The 8,941-nt window shown below is 44.0% G+C and overlaps 1 long non-coding RNA gene across 1 annotated transcript; it reads left to right on the top strand.

The window, feature by feature from the left end:
• The first annotated feature begins 6 nt into the window (after window positions 1-6).
• LOC112476605 lies at window positions 7-8,932 on the top strand. Its single transcript, XR_003045157.1, has 3 exons — window positions 7-339; window positions 1,336-1,449; window positions 5,028-8,932. It is a non-coding gene; the product is annotated as an uncharacterized LOC112476605 (long non-coding RNA).
• Window positions 8,933-8,941: the final 9 nt, after the last annotated feature.

The following is an 8,941-nucleotide window of genomic DNA, read 5'->3' as shown; positions in this document are numbered from 1 at the left end:
CGGGCCCCGGCCCCCGGCCCCCGCTGCGGCTGCGCTTGCCTCAGAGCTCAGCCACTCCAGCAGGTTGCGCTCCGCGCTGGGATCTGGTTTTCCTTCGCCCGTGGAGCTGCAGGCGCAGCAGCCACTACCACCCGGAGCACCGGAGCTGGAGTCCTATGACCGGCGGTCAAAAGGGAGGAGCTGGAGGCGCAAGCTGCCCCCTTCGGCTTCACGCGCTGCAACAACCCAGCCGAACCCGCCTCGTCACTGTCGCGGTCTCCGACTCGGCGCCGCGGTGGGGGCTGCCGAAGTTGCCACAGTTCCTCCTGGCGGAGATGAAGAACTGCGGAGCCCTCGCGGGTGGGCTTTTTCCCCAGGGGAACTCTAAGCAGGCGCCACGGAGCGCGCCCAGCCCCTCCCCCGAAAACAGTCGGGATTTGGTCTGGCAACTGGTTTGGGAGTGGCGCATAGGGACCTGCGGGGGATAATGGCTGAGTCTGGGCTCACCACCTGTACCTTCTGTCTGCTCTCTCCCGTGGGCCCTCTGACTGTGTACACGTTTGGCGATGCAGGGAGAGGGCGCTGAGGCAGCGAGTGCAGAAAAAGAGCCGGCGCAAGCTACGGTGGGGGTCTGGGGAGCCTGTTTACAAACCTTCCGGTTCTGCAGGGCAAATGCTGCCACATAGGGGAAATTGTTAATCGTGTTTTTTTTTTTTTTTCCCCTTAGGTGACTTTCTTGATGGTTTTATCAAAAGCCTTACTCTGCTTTCATGGTCACATTTTGACCTCTCTCACTGTTCCCCTGGGACCCCCCCCGCACCCGAACACCATTCCCTGGAGAGAAAAGGCTGGGCTTTGTTTTCGAGATATGGACAAGAATTCCTCCTCCCTCTCTGTGACCCCCCCCCCCTTCCGTACCCGAGCCTTCCCAATAAAGATTTCCCAGGTTGTCTCATTTCCATCCAGGAATGCTATTTATAACTAAGATGCAAAGTCAGGAAATCAGATGACAGAATCTCTGATTTATAAAGCTCCGGCTTGCTCATACATACTAGGCCGCTCTCTCTGGGTTCCTACTTCTCAACAGGGGTCCCAGAGAAGGAAAGGGAAACTTTTTAGAGCAGCCCTCCCTCATTTCCTGGGAACCAATTCCAAAGTTCCAGAATCCTCTTCACTAGTCAGGATCTGCCCTCCTTGCTTCTTGTGCTCCCTCTCCCCTTGCACATCCCTAGCCCCTGCATTACTATGACCCCAGGAGCCTTCGCCCAGGGTCACCAAACTAACACCACAGTTCATTAGGAGAAAAGGTTTTATATACATGTTCTTCTGATCTCTTTACCTTGTGGTCCTTTGCAGAAGAAGAATATGAACAAGCAAGTAAATTTCAGCTCCTGACAGCTGAGATAGAAGGAAGGAAATTAACAAAGAAGTGTGCTGACCACTCCAGAAGTTGAACTGAAAGATTAAGAGGTAAACTGATGTCAAGACTGACATGATTCTCCAACTCTTCTGGGATTCACCTCAAGCCCAAAGCGGATCTGTCCGCTTTGACCGTTTTCATTACAGAGTCAGGACTTTTTCCTTCCACCCGGAGCATGTTACATTTAAAGCTAACATTAACATCACACATCTTAAAGAAAATAGAATTCCTTGAGTTTGGTCAGGCCTTGTGAATGAGGACATCCATAAACCATGTTGTGTTGGGAATGCCATGCCCCCATTTCTCCTCTGTGGTTTTTAAATATGCCTCAGCAGGAGCAGCCTTTAGTGGCTTTGAACTGTTGTTTCAAAGGCCTTTTTATTGATCACAGAAATCCCAGCATCCCTAGAAGTCCCAGTGACCCTAACAACAGGAAAATGTGCTCTGAGAAAGACCTTTAGCGCTCTCTATCTTAGTCTCTGTATAATTAGTTGGTCCTGTGGGATGGGGCTTTTACCGTGTTCCATTAAAAAATAAAGCAAGACATATGTTCTGTCAAAGCTTTGCAGTATCACACCCATTAACAGTAACAAGAGTTCATCTCAACAAGTTCATAAATCTTCTTAGCTAACTAAATACTTCAATCTCCTCCTTTAAGTGCATTTCATGAGTGGGGATTTTGTGTCAACCTGTTAGGCTAAGGTCACCTTCATAGAACTGGACCAGCAAATTTCTGTAGTGGTGATGAAGGCACCCTGTGTCTATGTATGTGCTCAGTGTTGGGATATTGCAATAGGACCTATGCTCAGAGGAAGCAACAGTGAAACTTGGTTTACCCGATGCCATTCCCCAAGTCTGCCCTGCCCTTCTGCATGGCCTCCCTCCTGGTTTCTCCAGGAGCCAGGATCTTCTTTGTTCATCCCTTTGCCTCTTCTTCCTGACGACTAAGTATCGGAGAGCTTCAGGGCTCAGCCCTCAGCCCTCTTCTCTTCTAGTCACACTCATTCCTATGTATTCTCATCCAGGCTCATGGCTTTAACTACTATCTATACATGAATGATTCTCAAATGTGCATCTCCAGCCAGCACCAGCCTCTCCTTTGGACCCCAGGCTTATATTCCCAACTATTTTTTAGGTGTGTGAAATGTAATATGGCCATATCAACAAAATTAAAAACATTGTACTTCAAAGGACACCATAGGAAATGAAAAGACAACCCACAGAATGGGAAAAAAGTTTGCAAACCATATATCTGAGACTTGTATCTGTTAAAAACTATTATAATTCAATAGTAAAAGACAGCCCCATTTAAAAATGGGCAAAGGCTCTGAGTAAACAATTCTCCAAAAAAGATATACAAGCAGCCAATAAACACATGAAAAGATGCTCCACATCATTAGCCATCTGGGAAATGCAGATCAAAACTACAATAAGATATCACTTCACACCCACTAGGATGGCTAAAATCAAAAAGACACAATAAATGTCCACAAGGAAGTGGAGAAATTAGAACCCTCATTACTGCTGGTAGGAATATGAAATGGTTCTTCAGACAATCAAACATAAAGTGACCATATGATGCAGCAATTCTACTCCTAGGACATATGCAAGAGAAATGAAAATATCTGTCTGCATACTAAGTTGTGCACAAATGTTCATAGCATTGTTCATAATAACCAAAAAAGTAAAAACAGCCCAAATATCTATCAACTGATGAATGAATAAATAAAATGTGGTATATTTATACACTGGAATATTATTCAGCAATAAAGAGAAATGAAGTACTGATGCATGCTACAGCATGGATGAACCTTGAAAACATTACACTAAGTGACAGAAGCCAATCACAAAGGACCACATAATATCTTATAATGCCATTTTGTGAAATGTCCAGAATAGGCAAATCTATAAAGACAAAGTAGATTAGTGGTTGCCCAGGACTAGGGAGAAATGAAGGATTAACAAGCCATGGCTAAAGGTATAAGGTTTATTTTAGAGATAATGAAAATGTTCTAAAATTGATTGTGATAACCAAAAAAAAAAAGGAAAGAAAAAATTGTGGTAATGAATGAAAAACTCTCACAAATAGTCACAACATACTAAAAGTCATTGAATTGCACACTATAAAAGGGCAAATCATATGGTATATGAATTGTATCTTCATAAAGCTTTTTCCAAAGCTTTGTTAATGATCATGAAAAAAGTTATAACATGATCAAACAAGGACTTTCGATTTTTTCTTCCTCCCAAACTTTCTTCCTGCTGCCTTCTAAGGAGAGGGCACCATCCTTCACCAGATATTCTAGCCAGATAACCCAGGGTTATCCCTGACTTGCTTTCCTGATACCCCCAATTCCAAGTCATCAAGCCCTGTCAGTATACCTCAAAGAAAAATACCAAACCAACCACTTCTCACCAACCCTCACTATTCCCATCTTCCTCTAATCCATCATTGTCTCTTCCCTGGGCTACAGCCCTAGACCCCCATTATTCTCTCTGCCTCTACTCTTGCCCTTTACAAATTAGTTACACACGCTCTCACACGGAGCGGCCATAGTCTGCATTTTAAAAGATGTATCAGATCACGTTCTCTTGCTCAAAAATCCTTCTGCGCTTTTCCATCACATTTTGAAAAAATCCAAACATCTTACAAGGCCCACCTTCCCACCTTTCTCTCTTCCTGCTCTCCCCGTTGCTCGCTCCAGATCAGCTTTCTTGCTAGTCCTCAAACATTGCGAGCTCATACTATCCTCATGGTCTTTGCATTTGCTGCTTCCTCTACCTAGAACATTCTTTCCATAATGTTTGTATGGTTCACCTTTTACATGACTCAAATCTCTGCTCAAACGTCAGCTCTTCCGGGAGACTCTGCCTAAAGAAGCTTCACCCCCATCGCTCTCTATCTCCTTATCCTGCTTTATTTTTAAAAATACTTATTACTATCTGAAATAATGATTTATTTGTTGGCATTTATTCTGTCTTCCACAATATAATGCATGTTCCACAAGAGTAGGATTTTGTCTTTCTTGTTCACCCCTCCATCTCTCCACCTAGAACAGTATCTGGCACTCTTTAAGAGCTCAATAAATATTTGTTGCATGAATAGATGGATGCTCTCCCAGGAAGCAGCATGGAGAACTGACACTTCTCATTGGCCGTCATCAAGGCAACAGTCAGACTGCCTTGTCCCCCTGGTCCCCAGAGCTGCTCCATGGCTGACTCTATGTGGGGCAATGAACCCCACAGAGGAAGAGCGCGAAGGACTCCTTTTCAGTATCCAAACTAGATTCATAAGCCAGAGGCAGCTCCAAGGCTGAGAGACTCTCCATCTCATTTAATGTCCCCTAATCCCTCCCATCTCCCGAAGCCACTCTCCTTTGTCCAAACAGCCTTTCAACTACCTTCACATCGTGGACACACAACAAGTTTCCTTGTAAAACTGGAGAAAATGAAAGGATAATGCTGTTGTGGATCAGATTGTGGCCCCCCCACAAAAGATATGTTGAAGTCCTATAACTCCCAGTACCTGTGAATGGGCCCTACTTGGAAAGTGGGTCTTTGCACATGTAATCCAGTTGAGCTGAGATCATTAGTGGACCCTAATTCATTATGACTGGTATTCTTATAGGAAGAGGAAGACACCCTGTGAAGACAGAGACAGAGAGAGAAAACATCATATGACAACTAAGGCAGCCATTGAAGTGCTGCAGCTGCAAACCAAGGAATGCTTAGGCTACCAAAAGCTGGGAAGAAGTAAGGAAAGATCTTCCCTTAGAAGCTTTGGTGGAAGTATGGCCCTGCGAACACTTCGATTTCAGACTTCTAACCTCCGGAACTGTGAGAGACTAAATTTCTGTTATTTTGTTTTCCAGTTTTCATGGCAGCTCTAGGAAACTAACACAAGTGCCGGTTTGCTGGCAGGGCCTAGGAAAGCACAAAGATTCCCAAGGTTCCTTCACAAACATGGCAGCCCCGATGCTCTTGAAACTGTGTGAGCCCGACCTGGGTGGGTGTTTTCATTTCCTGAAATGCACATACAGTCATAAAGAGGGATTCGATGAATATATTCATACACGTATTTCTGTTTTTATCTGAATATATGAAAAATGTATTCTCTACTCCAATTACTTCAATCAACTTCAATGACTCCCAAATTAGAGAGACACATATTTTGCTAAGTTAACTGCTGTCCTTCTGTCTTGCAGCTTCAGACACTTTTTAGAACAAAGCTAGGTATAAATCAGTAGCAAGACAGAAAAATCTTTACAGATATAGGTAAAGGCATCTCATAATTCTTTGGCTGAAACTCTCCTAATACATAGCATCAATAATCTTGGATGAGCTTTGAGTTTCTATAAGAACCAAGGTGTGCTCATATTTAGGTTTTGTTAAGTGTCATGTAAGCACACATGTTGTCTTTTCCTATAGAACATGGAAAAGCAGACATATTATCCTCAAAGAGGCCTTAGAAGCTGGCCTCACTCCCACCCTGACCAGAATGATAATGGCTCCATTTACTAAGTATTAACTGTGTGGGGTTTCTGCTCTAAGTGCTTCCGTGGATTTATTCCTCAGAATAACCCAATTAGGTAGGTGGGGGTTTTACACTATTTCACAGATATGGAAACAGAACCATTTGCCAAATGAGTGCCTGAACCAAGCACCAACCTCAGGCAGTATGACTGCACAATCTGTGCACTTAACTGTTAAGCTCTACTGCTTCTACTGAGATGAAGCCTGTGAATCCAGTCTCCTTGTTGAAGTCTATGGTACCCCAGTAAAGAACACCCCTGTTCCCTGTAAGAGTTCTACCAACTGAAAAATGAGTGAGCAGGAGGCCAAATATCACTTTTATGAAATAGAGACCATGTTGGAAGAGCATAGTCTAATGCGAAAGCCAAAAGGGACTGGCCATCTGCCCTCCCTCCAGGCTGGACCTTGGCACAGCCATCTGTTCCCAAGGATCTTGATGAAGAGAGAAAGTGAAAGAAAACTGAGAAATAAGGGCCAATGGCTGTCTCCCTCTTCTATAAGTAGTGGCGAGAGTCAGGAGTGTGGTAAAGGGCCAGGAGCGTTTAAGGAAAAACCTCACCATGAAAACCAAAAGAGTGGGGAAGAGATGATCCCCTTGGTCAACGTTCGAACCTTCCTCCATGAAAGGACTCACCCAGTCTTCTTTTTTAGGCCTTAAATGATCCCTTACTCCTAGTAAAAGTCCCACATGCTCAATACTGTTATCACTTTGCAGGAAAATTAGGAGGAAGGCATCCTTTTATACTTACTCACACTGAGTTAGGAAAGATGGAGCATTTCTCATTAAAGTACAGCTTCCATGAGGAGGCCTGTTGACCAAAAGCAATGAATATCTACTGGAGGAATTTCAGGCCACAGGATGGCATAGTGGGAGAGAGGTTTTTGAATAGGGAGAGCCTGCTCTCTCTACTTTAGGCAACAACCTATCATGTCAATTCATGAGATTGGCTCTGCCCACACAAAACAGAAATGGTCACTTCTCTAGACTCCTTTCTGGAGTCACAGGCCACAGAAATTTTCATCACCAACAAAGTAACATTAAACCCTCCCATATTTTTTAGTGGTTCCCTGGATCTCCTCCTACTAGTCATCCCAGTTCATTTTATTACCTGTATCAGTGAGGATTCTATCTGACTTCATATAACAGGAAAACTCCCCCAAAATAACAATTTAAATAAGAGATATTTAATACTCTCTTGGGTATAAGAACTAATTCTAGAGTTGGGTAGTCCAGATTTAATTTGGTAGCTCTATGAAATCCTCAGGGATCCAGGTTCCTTCCCGACCTCTGCTCCACCATCACTAGAATGTAGTTCTTGTCTTCATGGTTCAGTATGGCTGCTGGTACCCCAGCCATTATATCCCCATTCCAGACAGCAAACATGGAAGAGAATGAAGAGAAGAGCATGCCCAGGAGCCCTATGTATCACTTCCACTTACATTTGGGCAGAACTTAGTCACATGGCCACTCCCTATGTATGTTAGCTATTGCTGCATAACTAACAACAACAAAATTTCGGAGGCATATAACACTAAGCATTTATTTTCACATATCCGCTGGTTGGCTAGGATTCAGCCAATCCAGACCTGGCTATGGTGGCTAGGCTGATTCCACTTCTCACAGCAGATCTGTGTGCTAGTGATTATGTGTCCCACATATCTTTCATCTTCCTTGGACCAGTAGGCTAACCAGGATGAGTTCTTCTCATGGCACAAAGAGGCACAAATGAGCAAGTGGAACTAGACCAGGTCTCTATGATGTAGACTCAAAAGTGGCACACTGGTGCTTCTACTCACATGCTATTAAAGGGCAAGAAATACAGTCCACCCACAATGAGGACGTAGCCTGGGTATGATTCGGGGTGTCGTCAATCTACCACACTCAGCTGCAAGGGACCTGGGAAATGTCACATTGCGGCTAGGTGACAAGTCCAGTCAAAGTCAGAGATGTTACTAAGGCAGGAAGAGAAATTCAGTCTCTACCACACTCCCTCACATTGTACCAACTTTGCAAAATACCGATACTAGCCTAGAGCAAGTTCATTGTAATTCTTACCCTCACCTCGAAACTCATGGTGTGTAGAACTATGAAGCACTCTCAAGAAGACAAGAGAGGGGTTGCACATCGAGAACATCATAGGCCAGCACTTCGTAGTGCTCTTCACTTTTGAGCAGGTGGGGAAGAGTAATTTTTTTTTTTTTTTGTAATATGGTCTATCTCAAAGCCCTCAGCCAAGAAAGATCAAATCACGCAACCTTAAAGGTAGAGCTCAAAGGTTTCCCTGTGTATGTCTCCCCTACACCAGCATAGGATGGAGATGGCAGGCAGTCTGGAGGCAGATGGCACAAATGAACATCCTTCAGCAATAAGTGCAGAATTCCTTAGCCTCTGCTTTCTGAGTAAAGGCAGTAGGAACCAAGTAATGGCATAAAAATATCCAGGCTGAGACCCCTGAGCCTAACCCAAGGCCCTACCTGCCCCAGCACCTCCTCTGGACTCTGAGACTTTGCCAAGATCCAGAAACTAACATGGCAGCCCCTAGCAGAGCAAGAGTCTCCAGGATCATGCTCCAATATCACTGCCATGTCCTTTCATATTGGGTGGTGTCATCTCCGTGCTGATTGCTTAAATTTTAAATACAACCCCTGGTAGCCCCAGTCACAGGAGTCAAAAAAGAGATTACCTGCCAAAGGACCCCTGTATTTCCAGATTTATAACCTGGTGTCTTGGAGTTCACTTCCAACATTTTGAAAAGGCTGGTTTCTTGCAAAATCAAACCATTGTTCTTGCTTCAAGTCTCTTTCCACTCAAATTCATCCTTGATGCTGAGACCAGGTCAATATTTCAAAAGCACAGATCTGGCTCTAACAGCAAATATCCAATATTTATCTGCAATGTTAAATTTTCATATACAGATTTTAATTTAATCCTCACAGTAACTGTGTGAGAGGGGTATAATTGTTCCAGTTTTACAAGCAAGAAAATTGAGAGTGTGTTAATAAGGGAAA

This window comes from Pteropus alecto, unplaced genomic scaffold (assembly GCF_000325575.1).
Source record: "Pteropus alecto unplaced genomic scaffold, ASM32557v1 scaffold71, whole genome shotgun sequence".
Classification (NCBI taxonomy): domain Eukaryota; kingdom Metazoa; phylum Chordata; class Mammalia; order Chiroptera; family Pteropodidae; genus Pteropus; species Pteropus alecto.
Note: the sequence above shows the minus strand (reverse complement) of the source record. Positions and strands in the feature narration are given on the sequence as shown.